The sequence below is a fragment of the Copadichromis virginalis genome, linkage group LG10 (genome assembly GCF_057382275.1).
Source record: "Copadichromis virginalis isolate Kocher_CV1m ecotype Utaka linkage group LG10, C_Virginalis_male_GT1.1, whole genome shotgun sequence".
Classification (NCBI taxonomy): domain Eukaryota; kingdom Metazoa; phylum Chordata; class Actinopteri; order Cichliformes; family Cichlidae; genus Copadichromis; species Copadichromis virginalis.
The window spans coordinates 11,326,491-11,340,378 of NC_140627.1; the positions used below are offsets into that span (position 1 = coordinate 11,326,491).

Genomic DNA, 13,888 nt, shown 5'->3' on the forward strand with positions numbered 1-13,888 from the left:
AGCCTTTCAACGCTCTCTCTGTTTCTCGCTAGCAAAGTTGACCCAGACAACAAAGTAAAGCTAGTTTTCGTCTACGAACCCGACATGGAACCCGACACGGAACCCGACGTATTAGCCAGAGGTCCCTTTACTATGGTTTGGAGCCGCGGACCTGTTTTATATATGCGTGAAACTGTTTTCTATACGAGATCTCTGCAAAAAGTGCAGCTTTACCTAATGTCCACCCTACCCTACTCATTTTATATTAAGATTTAAAAATCTAGTCGATATTGGTATGGCAAGTAACCTTCAGTAAAAGTAATAAATCACACGATAATAGTACATTCATGTAGTTGTAAAAAGCATGATAATATAATAGGTAATCCAAAGTATTCCGAATACGTTACTCTCATTGAGTAACGTATTCTGTAATCTGTAGTGGAATACATTTTAAAAGTAACCTTCCCAATACTGAGTGTAAGCTTCACATTATGTTACAATATGACCCGTACCAAAAGTTGGCCACAGGAGAAGAAAAGCAAGCTCTGGGTGGTCACCGCAGTCTGGAACCTGTTTAATGCAATCATAGTTAATGGGTTAGAGAGTATTAGAGATCAACAGTGGGCCATTGTGACAGATGGCGTATGCATAATGACCCACGATAACCGCTATCATCATGTCTTGTAGAGTGCACTATATTCGAGAGAACTACTCAGCCAAACCATGGACAAAGTCCAAAACAAATATGACAGCCCAGGGCCGCCATGTCCAGGTTGGCTGTTAAATGAACCACTATCAAAAACATAGCTGCCTGTTCTCTGCAGTTACAGTCTGAACAATGATAGCCTCTGCATGTGTCCCTAAACGGACAAGCCTGCAGGACTTTCCTAGCTATCTGTGTCTGCCAACCAAGCTAATAACCAGCCGAAAATTTCAAGATATGGTGGTATATCACTTTATACCAACAAAACTGACTGCTCTTACTAACTTGTAACTGGAACTTAGCACATAAACCTGCAACATTACAAGAAGACTGGCTGCCAAATTGTTATTCATCTGTTGTGAATGCGTCAATACATTGTAAAATGTATTTGCAAACTATCCTAACCTGCACAGGTCTGAATGTTTGACCAAAATATTTAACCATTTCTTTTTCTGAAAATAAAGAACTTCTTCATGCTTAAAAGCACAAAACAGGCATCTGTGCCAGGATCTGCAACTTCCTATGGATATAAAATGCTCCATCTGGGATGATATTATCTTCAGCAGGTTAGAAGGCTTTTGTTACCATATTTCACAATAGGCTGAATTTCGTGCGTGGTTGAAAGTATGTGATTTAATCATCAGGAAGGAAGGGCTCCAATGCTGGACAAACAGGGGGTCAGATACATTCTGTGCTAGTCTTCCATCAAATCTTTTCAAAAACTTTTCTGTGTGGATCTCTGAAAGATCAAATTCCAATTAAAAAAAATAATAAATAAAATAAAATATTTGACTCCAGGTGTAATGGCTAATTATATTTCTTAAATAAATCATTTACAACTAGATGCTGCTTACTAGGATTCCAAAATAGGACATCTGTCTCCATGAAAAAAAAACAGTGTCACTTTTGTTTTCACATAGGTTACTCTGTGGTTTCCATTGAAGCCTACTACACCACCATCCACTGTCCAGGTCTAGCTGTGTATGCCTTTCATGCACATCTGTAACATATCCGGCCATTGCAATCCCAAAAGACCTGCATTTTGTACAAAATGTAAATAAAAAAAGAATGCAATGATTTAGAAATCATTTAAACCCTTCATTATGACAACTTTTTCAAACTTTATTTGTAAATCAGCAGTTAAGAACAACAAGCATGATTAGAAATCCTTTTACTATCCCCTGACCTTCTTCTTGTCAGCAGTCTAACATTGCTCAAGCAAGTACTACACAAAGTGTGACCGGTTGGCACCCATAAGATTCAGATCAGTGTGCAAGCCAAACCACTAAAGGACATCATCTGGATCATCAATTTGCACTCAACTATCCAGATCCACTGCTAAATCTACCCTGGCATAATTGGATGATAGAAATTGTAGTAAAACAACTAAGGCCACCATTGTCTGCCCATTTGACAATGTGCTAACTATGCATAGAGCCTTCATGTGACACCAACACACACATAGCTGCAGTGGCATATTGCCACTTTCAATTCTGCTGTTGACACTTTCTCATAGATTTCTTCTCTTTCTCTTCATCTGCATAGATACTGAATTGGATACTGTCACTGTTGCTATTGCTTTGCTGCTGTAATAGAATTAGGTATTAGCTTAGAGACACTGTGGGTGGCTCAGAGTAAGCTATAGTATATTGTTAATATCTATAAGCTCTGGTAATTTTTAAAAAAAAGGATGAAAGTCAAAAGTAATTATCAGCCACTAAGCTGTTTATGCCTCATTACTCATGCTGATTGTAATTACATCAATACATAGAGACATAACAATGTATCTGTTAGTAATTATATTGATTAAAATAATTAATATCATTATTTCTTTATTGTTTTGTTAAGCAGGTCTTAGTTTAACCATAAGTTTAAGTCAATACCCTCACGCTCATCCTATAACACCATTTTTATTGTTTCTTCTTTCTTTATTGAATCTTCAAGTTTCAAACTTGTCAAGCTTAGCATTAGAGCTAACGTTACAGGGTCATGAAGTCCTAGGTCTAATAACATCATGTGAAAAACAAAGTTTTCATAAACAGGACTCTGTGCAGTCTTGTATTTATATACACACTTTTCTATCCATTTATCCATCCATCCAATAGGGTCGCTGGAGTCTAGCCCAGCTACCATAGAGCAAGAGTGTACAAATACAGCCAGAAACAAATGTATTGTCCACAAGGCATCTCTGCTGGGGCATCTTGAGGTTAAATGCCTTCTTTGAGTACACTTTACTTGGTGGCTCATGAGACATTCTCAAAAGCATCGGTTGGGACGTATAAGTGCACAGGAACGTGAGGCTTTTTCTGGAGTATGTTTTACTTAATATCCAACATTACTTTTCATTTGTATCAGGTTTCCTTCTGGCTCCTACTTTTCTAGATTCCTGTAGACTTTAGCATGGCCCTGGTGTTCCAAATCATAACAGGAACAGCTGCAGAGCCCACACTAGGGGAAAGAAGGTGTGTGCATATGTGTTTGCATGTGTGTGTCTCTGTCCATGCGCATTTGTGTGTTTGTGTGGTGTAGTTTCACCTAAGGGACTTGAGCTATCTCAAAGCAGCTGTGCTACTCTTTCAGAGAGGTGGCCTCACATAGATGGGAACAAATTAATCAGGTATAAGTAGCACATATTAGTGTGATATGGCAGTTCATCATGGGCCAAATTTTTTTTTTTTTAAAGGGAGACAAACTTGTCATCACGTCGAATCTGATTCTAAATGCATAAATTGATTAAAACTGTGTAAATATTCATAAAGCAAGCATCAGACTCAGTTGGTTATGAAATGATTTATGCCGTCATTAAGGACACGTTGCACAGGCCTATGCTACAATCACAGTCAGTATTACAAATAAGCACATGACTGACTGACTTGTTTTCTCTCCCTCTCTCTGTCTGAGATGGTCAGTGCTGAATTAAGCGCACTTGAAGCCTGATTATGCATTCTTCCGTAACGCAGCCTTCAGTGGCCACTAATTTAGAAACAGAATCTTCCCCAGGGCTTCTGTCTGCTTTGCTTGGTATATAGGGATTCACATATAGATGATTCACCTCTTATTCCCAAAGCACAGGGAACTGTGAAGTCATGGGCAGGTCCTACTGGGTCAGGGTTTGAACCTACATATTTCCCCTGGCAGGCCATGCTTTCACACTAAACCAATCCAGAAAAGTATCAGCCATTACTGCAGGCAAGCCGAGGCCTTCTCTTGTGGTGTCAAACCAAATGCAAACTAATCTGTCAACCTAAATGTGCACGGCTCAGTATTCTGCATGTCTAAGAGACCCGAGGGAAGAAACTCATATACTGTACAGTATCAAGCAAAGACAAAACCAGAGCCAACTACAGGGCCTGGAAAGTAAATACAAGTTTTTGCAAGGGAGAAAAGAGACTTGAAGTTCTAAAGCGCAGGTTGCACATCAGTGCTTGTCGATGCTGCAGTCGTGCATCAAAATATTCAAATAAACACAGCAACTTAAAATTTGTGGCTTATGTCTCTCACTGTTTCAATGCGTGACATATGACCAGCATCACCTGTCCCCTGAGTATCCCATGCCTATTTATGTGTGAAGATCCAGTGTAGGTGTGTGAAATGTGCCACATTTGTGCCTTCTGATCTCATCTGACAGAGTTGAGAAAAAATGGTGGCGACAAAACAGTGCTGATTCGTGCAGATGCGAACAGTCCTATGGGAGCCCTTTTGCACACGCGCTTCATTGATTTCCCAACTGATGGTAACTGCGGAAGCAGAGGTCAGACCCTAATGCCCTTGCAAAGATATTCCCCCTCTTAGGAGGATAAGATGTACCCAGTTAGTAGGCAACCGAGTTTAATATCAGATTGTCCACAGTGTCAGCTCTCATCCCATATGGAAAAGAAATAGAAAAAACTTGTAAAAGACTTGCATCAGATGTGGCCTACTTCATCCTGTGGTTGATCCAGGACAAGCTATAGGTTTCTTTTGGAAGCCACTGCATCATTCGTCCCACACTATCAACCCAGAAGTGGCGTGCAACTGTCTCCCTGCATATTTATCATGCCATTAGCAGTGAAGGACAAGAAAGGCCAGCCAGGGACTGAAAAAGAAGGAAGAAAAAAAACATGTAATTTTAATGGCACTTGGATTTAACTTACATTGTCCATATTAAAATATCAAGTGCTGTTCTCTGGACCTGGAGTTTTCCATCACTTTTTGTCAAGATGTATTAAAATCTAACAATGTAATGTTTTCATTTTCTCCATTCAGCAATTCTTCTTTCATTCCTAGAATACTATATAAGCAGATGAAAAATTATATAGTATATTACTAAGAACAAAAGATACCTGAGATGTACAATATAGAAGGTAATAAATTATGTTATTTTATCATTTTTTCTGCTTGGAAGGACTGTTTCTGTTTGACCAAAAAAAACAAAAAAACAAGTAAACTGCTGACATCCCTTTTCTGTTCTGCTGCTAAATGTGCTCTTGTGCAATCAGAACTTGAAAGACAAGATTGATTGATGAATGTACCTCCTTCTGCCTTGCAGTATTGATAGACCACTCGTCACACCATATCTCATCACTGGTATTGATCGTGCTGTATTTGAGGGTGGGGGGCTCTGACCTCAGACACTGTTGTGGATTGCCTGACTGTCACTTCCTTCACATCAAGGGTCACACACAGCCTTCGCCCAACCCTGCCATACCCCTATAAGCTCACGCCTTCTATTGTTCATGAAGAGCACTCTGACTGATTACTACCTTAAGTGTGCTGTGCATGTGCAAAGCTATCTTCTACATTGCAGTGGTGGAAATGCTTGGTCTAAGTAAAAGCTATTAAATTAATGCCAGAATTCCCAGAATTCCACTTGTGTTTGTACAGCAGCGTAATGGGAATACACCTGTACTAAATATTTAGCCACCAGACTAAAGGGGAATATTAGCTGGATGTGATTAATGGCTACAAGAGTCTTGGTGGCTCATTGCTAGCTAAACTCTAAAACTGTTCTAGGCAGCACAAAAACTGGAATCCATGTCACATGCTAAATGAACACAAGTCCTTGCAGCTGCATGTCATGAAGTTGTTTGGACAAAATTTGCATTTAAAACATATATGGTCCTAAAGGCAGGGGGAACTGTTGCCTTACTATACTAAAGCAGGCACATCTAATGACTTGTACTTACAGTAGTTTCTTTCCACCACATTTTTTTAAAGCAGAAGAAACAGGACAAATAAACAGCCCTTGTTTGGGTGAAAAATGGAGCAGAAGAACATATGTTGCTGCAATAAAACAAAAGTATTCTCACAAATTAAATTAGCTGTGAAATCCAAATAGACTCAGCTTGGCCGGCCTTAAGATGCACTGTCACAGATTCATTCAGACACAGCCTCTGGGGAAAAAACACCTTTAAAGACAACTATATGTGCTCTAAACACATGTAGATACGTCTATTTATATATGCCTGTGTGTGTTTACATGTGTTGGTGTGTGCTCAGCTGTTTCCATGTGTTTTGCATAATAAAATCTGCTTGAAATATTGCAGGTTGGGACTATTTGTGCCTCCGTTCATGTTTGTGTTGGCATGCGTGGGACAGCTCTGGAAGTGTGACAGGTGAAGTCTCAACCTGGCCCCGCTGGGCCCACCTGCTCCCTGGCTGGCAGGTGACGCAGAGGGGGATGACTGTTGCTATAGGGAACAGGCGGACCGGTGAAAGGGTTTCTTTCAGAGGGCAATCTGGAGGACCATGGGTGAGCACTTAGATCCTCAGGGCTGGCATCTGCTGGCACTTGTGGACTGGCACGAAAGAAAACACATAATTAACTTCATTATCTCACCTGGCATTGTTAGTCTGGGTGCTGCTAGCATATTCTTAATGCTTTAATGGTGGCGCAGGTTGTGTTAAATGTGAGGGGGTTGCATCAGTCCTCTCTTCGCCTCCAAGGTATATTTCTGTCTCCTTCTCATGTTTGAGCGCCTCCTTCAGAAGCTCCCACCCCATTCATGTTTGTACCATTATAGCTCATAAGACTGTCTCCACTTCTCTCCCTTATGTGTGTTTGTGCACCTAATGCCATGAACACACAAGCTTCTGCTGATAGCATATGTTTGCACTGCCTAGCCACGTGACAAGAAGGAATCCCACATGTGGAACTGAATGCATGTCCTGTTTTTTTTAAAGAGACAGGATGTTACAACAGCTGAAAATATTTTTTGAAGAGGTGACTAATAAGGGGAAAATCCATAGTGAAAAAAATGTAGATATATTTTTGTACTGCTTAAATTACTAGAAGGTCCATCATCATACCCCCAGGTAGATTTACAATGTTAAAAAGCATTGTGGACTTCACAGTGATAGATGTTTGCAATTGGTCGAATCATAAACTAGGTCCGTGGAATGGCGAGTGTTTCAAAAGACGGTGTCAGACCACACTTATTGGCTGGGGAATGTGTCAGTGAATCTGCTGTCTCAGCAGGATCCAGTAAAGGGGTGGGGGGCTGGAGTTTGGAGAGGTGGGGCAGGGAGGTATGGGAAAACCCCCATGAACTGAACAAAACCCACAGAGATTTTCAGTCTCATGAAAGCAGGCCTCACAGTGGTAGCAAGACAAATGGCATCCAAAGTGTGTCTCATGAGTGAGGCATGGGTTAGTGCAGAATTACTCCACAACAGCACGCCCATTGGTTCAGAGAGGAAAAGACAGCTCAATCCGCTCCTGGGGGGAAGGGGCTGGTGAGAGGTGGACAGCGTGGAGGATCCAAGCGAGGAAGCATGCATAGAAAAAAATAATAATTAAGAAAAAGGACCTCCACAGATCTTCCGGTGAGGGAGCGCGCCGAAATAGAGACTTGAACAAATCTGATAATAAGATAAGTGCTGCAAATGTATACAATGTGGGGGTGGGGGGGGGGGACTATATTAGACAATAAAGGCTTGCAATATAGTTGCCATGGAGATGAGCAAGTCTCCCAAGCCTCGTCATTTCTCTGACTCCTCCCGTGAACGCTGAGATAAAAATAGACATGGGCAGAGAACAAAGAGCTATTAAAAAAAAGAAGAAAAAGAAGACAAGAGTAGTGAAGAAGAAAGGTTGTGAGGGGAAAAAAGTGTGACGTGTGTGTATCAAAGGGCATGAGTGTTTCCGTTATCTGTGTACATCTTTGACTGGTGAATGAAAAAGGTGTGAAGCCACAACACGACCATGCTTTAAACACTGGAGTGGAGTTAGTGAAAGATACAGCCAGCTTGTCTGAGCAAGAAATTCCCATCATTCCCAAATGACATCAAGAAAGCAACAATTTGCTCGTATTCTCATTCTGTACAGTATGTTTGCATTTGTGTGTCTGTATTAGATGTGGCATGCTTTGTGTTCGTGGCATGTGATTTCATACCACAAACCTGACAGCTTCTGAGTAGAAATGTGTTACATTAAAGACCCCGTGCATATTCAATATGGCTGATTTCTGACTGCACTTTTGACTCTATGCTCCCATAATGCAACGCGCAAAGAAAAAAAAACGAACAAGTTAAAAAGAACAAGTGAGTGATGATAAATTGGTTCCTACTAATCTGTGGATTCAAGTAAAAAAGGCATTTGCCACATTTAATGTGAATTTTTCCACATGTTTGCTTTATTTTATTCTTGGACTTTGCCTTTTTCTCGCTCTGTGTAATCTTCGTGTCATGCATTCGTTTTTTCTTAAACTACTCTTTTCCAGGACGTGAAAGCGAGGTACACGACTGTAAAATTGACATCATAATTCTCCGTGCATTGCAGTTTTGTACGTGCAGATGTTGTGTAACTAGTAACCCATGAAAAGCAACAAACCTGAAATGAAAGTAGGTTTTACTTTGTTGACTCAGGGGAGAGGACAGGCCCAGAGAGAGACCCAGAGAGTGGCAGCTGGCCGTGGCTAACAGGACAACTGCTAATGGGACACTCCATCTGCTGCTCCTGTTTTCCTGCCTGCCACCCATCCTTGTTCCAATCTCTGGGCTTCTAGAAAATGTCCTGAGCTCCGCTGCTAAATGGCATCTCATCATATCATGACAGTATTTATCATGCACAGTGACACTCCAACTTTTGTGGTGGATGAAAGCAAAGAGCAAATGATCAGATTTGATGAAACCAGCAATCCACTGTGTATTGTGTTATATACCGGATGGCTGACATCTTACTCAAATATGCAAAGGGAGTACATTTCATATAACTACATTCAATATGTAATGCTACCCTTGAACCACATTATGGCACCAGCAACATTCAGGCGGTGCTTTCATGTTTACCTTTAGCACAAAAAAGCCTCTTTGTCCTGTAAGTTTGTTTTCTGCTTCCTATGGCTCTTTCAAAAAAAAAAACTATGGAGATGCCTAGGATTAATTCACTTTTCACCACATTTGTAAATAAAAGCAGATCCTTTAAAGCACAGGCACATTTTCCATCTTAGATGTGGTGTGCTGCACAACAACACCCCATTCATTTGATGCTCAAGCTGCTCAAGCTGACAAGTACATTATGAAGCGTCTGTGGTGATGACATGGGTATTCCATTAGGAAGTAAGGAGCGTCATGCCCCCCTTGGACCTCTCTAATTTCCAAAGTGCAACGCATCACTCTCCTCCACAGCATATATAATAGCCTCTTTTCTCCTGGTCTGGATTTATAGCCGCCACCAGTCAGTTGTCTGCATGCCAGACGCCAGAGTTATGATGATTACGTTGATGCGAGCGCCCCTGCACTTCCTCATTCCTTCACGCTCCTGCCTGGGTGAGCAACACATGGATCAAACCTGCCTTTGCAGCACCATCTGGTGACGACTGCAGAGATTCAGGGAAACTTCTCACATATGAATGAGAGAGAGGAGGGGGGGGGGGAGCAAAGACAGAAATTCAACTGCAACTCATTTTGTGCTCACTTCCTGTAATACCACTCTGATCCTCTGGATGGTGTCTGTAACCTGTATGCTTTCTTTCCCCCTGTAAGAGTTCAGGGATTTCATGACATGCATACAGACAACCAGCATAAGAATTCATATTGGTGCATTATTTTTAAAGCTCTCGCTGTTTGCTACACACAAATGAACTCATCTGCTCCCCCAGCTGTTAACTCTGCAGGGAGTGCTAAAGAGATAAATGTGGACTTCGTTATATTTAAAGATAATGATCCTGATTTTTTCCCCCCTTCTGGTAATGTTAACTGACTTTTTACTTTAGTTTATTTATGAAATCTATGATTTCACACACACACACACACACACACACACACACACATACATACATACATACATACATATATATATATATATATATATATATATATATATAGATAGATAGATAGATAGATAGATAGATAGATAGATAGATAGATAGATAGATAGATAGATAGATAGATAGATAGATAGATAGATATAGATATATAGATATCAAATCAAATCACTTTTATTGTCACATCACATGTGCAGGTACATTGGTACAGCACATGTGAGTGAAATTCTTGTGTGCGAGCTTCACAAGCAACAGAGTTGTGCAAAATACAATAATGTAAACAAGCAAAATACAAGAATGGCTACATCTGAAACTAATAAATATATGTACAATATATAATAGTATATGCATTTCTGGATGTGTATACTAAATATTTTTCTACGTGTGTGTGTGTGTGTGCGTGTGTGTGTGTGTGTGTGTGTGTGTGTGTACACATATTTTACAAATTAAATAGAGTAAATAGTATATATCTATATATATATATATATATTAGGGGTGCAACGATACACAAAATTCACGGTTCGGTTCGGTTCGATACTTTGGTGTCACGGTTCGATATTTTTTCGATACAAAAAAAATGTTCATGCATTTTTAATTTGTCATTTATTAAAATTATAAATATATATTTTAACTCAAAAGTACAGTTTTTAAATTTAACCCTAACCCTAACCCTTATGCGCGTTTTTTATTTTGACAGCGAATGCGCACCTGCGGACCACTTATGTGCAGCCCTGGTTATTTAGCTCGTCATATTGCAGCCACAGAAATTATTTTGTCCATGAAACCATAAAGCTGCACTTTCTTTTTGCCTTATAGTCTGATTTGTCATAACTTCTCCGTTTTGTGGTAAGCTTTTATTTGGCTGTCACTTCTTCACCCTGACCTGTCTTATTTGGCTCAGCAGAACTGAAATGCTTTTACACACTCACTCACATAAGCTCAGCGATTCTCTGCGCGATCAACCTCTCACATGTTTAAGCTTGCTGCGGGAGATTTCACTTGTCATGTTTGCATAGTAAGCTAACGATTAATAAGACGATGTCAGAGGAATTGGTGCACAAATTATCATCACTCACAGATCAGTGCTGTCGCTCTCTATACACAGTTCGCACGATTGCAAAGTGAAAGCAAAAAAACAAGCGCAAATTCAAACGCGACTTCAATATGTCACATATTGACAGTGGCTCACTGATGCCAATGACATAATTACCCAGCTACATTTCTGAAAGAATGCAAAAGCATTGACATATATTTTTCCTTCCTACAATAGCCCGACGGGCAGGGAAGAGATAGATTTTGGTAGCCCGACTGAAAAAATCGCTAGCTCCGGGACGTCGGGCTAGCGATATTGCAAGCCCTGTATCTGATTGAGGAATCACTCATCTTTGGAAAAGAGAGTTTATTACAGAGAAATGGCTCTTTCCAAAATAAAAGCTATACTATCCGCTTCTTCTGGGCTATATTCTCAGCAGCATAAGGAGAATCATGTGCTAACAGCTGTCTAAATGACTCGGCTAAAGTTAGTAGCATGCTTGCTTTTTTTTGTCTGCTTCCACTTGTCTTTGCACTAGGATGATGTCGGCGTAAATGTGCAGTCATATTCGTTGTGTTCCCACTAGTGCTTTCAGGTTAATCTCGTTGAAATGACCTTAACGCCACAACACGGCAAATCTCCGTTAACGAGCTACCGCCGATCGCTCCGTGCATGGGGCTAGACGGCCAACACGTTAACGAGCTAACTGCGCTAACACACTAGTTCACACCAATGTAATTGAGCATTGCATGGCACATCCAACATACTGTTTTACTTTAGTCCATGACTCGCTTACCTTCAGGGTCATACGTCACATGAAAACCAAAATAATTCCAAACGCCAGATCTGAATGAGGGTCAATTTGCCTGTTGCAAGGAGAGCTTAACTTCTGTCTCGCTAGCTTGCCCTGTGCTCTTCCTTCTGACTATGCTGTCTGTGTTGAGCGCTCAGTGGATCTGCGCTGGACAGTGCAGCCTAGGCGGAGTAGTCGAACACAGATTCACTGAGCGCTCCACACAGACAGCATCGTCAGAAGGAAAATTGATAAAATAAATTACAAATGTTGTATTGTTCGAACCGAAAGCACTGTATCGAACGGTTCAATATCGATACGAATATCGTTGCACCCCTAATATATATATATATATATATATATATATATATATATATATGTGTGTGTGTGTGTATGTATATATATATATATATATATATATATATATATATATATATTAAAAAATATATATATATATATTAGAGAAGTGCAAAGCAGCCGGTATTTGTATTTGTATTCGAGTAAAATTCAAAATAGGCATAAAAATCTATTTTTTCTTGCATTACACTTCTAATTAACGTTATAGTGTAAGTATTCTTTCATTATATACATTATAATAATTATGGATATGCAATATTAGTTGATGTTTTTGCATAAATCCAGCAATGAACATGTAACAAGGAACATCATTGAAAAGAAAATAACAACAGCCATCGCCTCATCCATGGTTAAAACCAACAACTAATAAAATACCATTGTGAACATTATGAACCCCCCCCCCCCCCCCCCCCAAGGACACTGAACAAACAGTGAAACTGACTTGGAGGGGCAGAACATGGCTGTGATGATGAATTGGTGCTGGTGGGGGATTGGTGCTTCTGGTGGGGGTTGGCAGACAGTAATAAGATGCTTTAAGTGCATGTGATTATGCATAACAGATGTTGACAGATGTTTGATATAACTACCTCTGCTGATCTGACTTTTGCACACATTACATATCAGTTTGGTACAGCACTGACTGTCAAATGCTTCCACACAGAACTTGATCAAGTTGTTTTGGCTGGTGGAGGACCAAGAGGTGGCTCAGCAGCAGCAACACTCTTTTCCATTTGGTTGACCAAATCCATGTGGGGAGTTTCAGCTAAGTTAATGAGCGACGGAACGCTATGCTAAGGTTAACTAGCCTATCCGGTTGTTCAGTGATGACGCGACGAATCCTACTTCCGGGTCTAAAGTAGTCTGCGTTTAATATGGCTTTTGTGTTGTTAACATGTTTAATGTTTTGTATTTTCTTCTATTTGATCTCAAAAAGCTCCTAAAACAGTCAGTGATCCCTGTTGACCTCCCTCGGCTTTTATTACCGCTAATCATTTATTTAAGCTCAGTTTTTAAAACCTTAGGATGTAACTACAGCCCAGCCCATGCAGCAGTATATGAATGACTAACCTCGTATTGTGGCTGCATTATCTCAGTTGTTCTCCTGGCTGAAGTTTGGTCCTTTTACAGCATCCTGCCATGCGATTACATTTGTTCCTGACCACCGAGAACACTCACGTTAACTTTTATCGAGTGGAAAAAAAGTTAGCTTGTTTATATTATGTTAACATAGCTGTGTCGCTAGCGGTCACGTAGCACATCATTATATACCAGCTAGCCAAACTTCAGTGACCCTACAAACGTCACTGCTGTTTCGTTTTCTGTCTTCATATATGTTGGAAGTGATAACAGAGCTGTACGTTTTAATTTGTTTCCAAAACCCCGCAGTCAGGACATGCTATATTGTATTTAGATAGAAGCTAGCAAGCTAACTTCCTGCTAACTTCTAACTCCGTTAAATGTCATAAATGTCCGTTTTCATGGATGCCTGGATGTTAAACTCAATTGTTACACCTGGTAGAGCAGAACGCTGATCATTTTATTAAAGATGAAAGACTTTAGACAGTTTTTCAACTCTCAGTAATGCCACAGTGATCGTTTGATATATGGACCTGCAGCGGAGTTTAGACCCAGAAACGGCTAGTGACGTCAGACTGAACAACCGGATAGCCTATATCTTGCTGTCTGCACAAGACAGAGTAACTTATATGTAACATATAATTCCCACAAGTGCATACAGTTCGACACAACTACACAAGCATTGTTTTATCCTTTCAAAC

At 40.3% G+C, this 13,888-nt stretch overlaps 1 long non-coding RNA gene across 1 annotated transcript; it reads right to left on the minus strand.

The window, feature by feature from the left end:
- Positions 1-2,642: 2,642 nt before the first annotated feature.
- LOC146699875 (uncharacterized) lies at positions 2,643-11,880 on the minus strand. Its single transcript, XR_014922485.1, has 3 exons — positions 11,757-11,880; positions 6,290-6,459; positions 2,643-4,757 (listed from the first exon to the last, which is right to left on the minus strand). It is a non-coding gene; the product is annotated as an uncharacterized LOC146699875 (long non-coding RNA).
- Positions 11,881-13,888: the final 2,008 nt, after the last annotated feature.